Consider the following 1,116-nt stretch of genomic DNA (forward strand, 5'->3'; position numbering starts at 1 on the left):
TGCATAGTTTCATGTGGCTCTAAGTTAATAGTTTATGTTTTTTCCCCTAATTGCCAGGGTGTGATTTAATATTGCTCTAATGCTCTTTATGCTTTGAACTGTAGCTTCTGGGCTTTTATGTCTGAGGATTGTTTCTTTTAACAGACCGTATACTGAAGTGTGGATTTAGAAGATGGATCAAATGACGTTAATTAGGCTGAAATAATGTCTGATGAAATGTATAGATAAAATAATGCCAGCATTCGTTGTGAACTATCCGTCTCCTTTGCAAAGGGTGGCCCTGGGGTGGCAGGGCCAGGCTTAGGAGGTCTCCTTCCTGTTCCCAACCGCCAAATAGGACCTGTCCTCTCAGCAGCATTTCTGCATCTTCCCGGAGACCCAAACCCAGCCCTACCACCACATTTCCATGTACCTCAGTTGACCTTCTGTTTCTGCTGAGATGGCAAGCATTTGCAAAGCTGAATTGCAAAAGCCTGCTGCCCTGGCACCAGTTCTGCTAGAAGTCAGCCTCTGCAATGTGAAGATCCTTCCAGTCTACCTATTTTTGTCTACAGTGGGAGCTGAATTTTGTTGGCTTCTTCTTCAGGTCTGGCAGCGCTTTGCACTTGCCCTCAAAGAGGTACTGCATCTGTTTGCCCAGATACTAAGGTGATAGCTTGATGGTGACTCCTGCTTGGGCCTGGATTCATTGTAGGAAGGGATAAAGGTGTTTATGCCTTTATTGCCCTACCTCACTTAGGTGGTGGGATAAATGTTAAGTGCAGGTAATTTCCCCTTGAATTGGTGTTTCTATCACCCAGCACAGAATGGACAACTTATCCAATACAGCCATGCTTCACATGACTATGCGTGTCTGGTCTTCAGCAATGGTCCTTGGGCTCTCCCAGGAGGGGAGAGGAAGGAAGGAGCACCCATCTCCATGAATGCACCCACATTTCAGACACTGCTCGTGGTGTGGCTGTGGCAGAGTAGTGGATGATGTCTCCAAGCTTAGAAACCTGGAAATTTGATGTTACCTCACTGCAGTTCTTCATGGAGTCAAAGCCTGGACAGATCCTATGGCTAGGCAGTGCAGGTAGGCTCGTGTTATTTTTTGCTACTTCTACTAAGAAAACC

Source organism: Phasianus colchicus, chromosome 12 (genome assembly GCF_987193195.1).
Source record: "Phasianus colchicus chromosome 12, bPhaCol1.hap1.1, whole genome shotgun sequence".
Classification (NCBI taxonomy): domain Eukaryota; kingdom Metazoa; phylum Chordata; class Aves; order Galliformes; family Phasianidae; genus Phasianus; species Phasianus colchicus.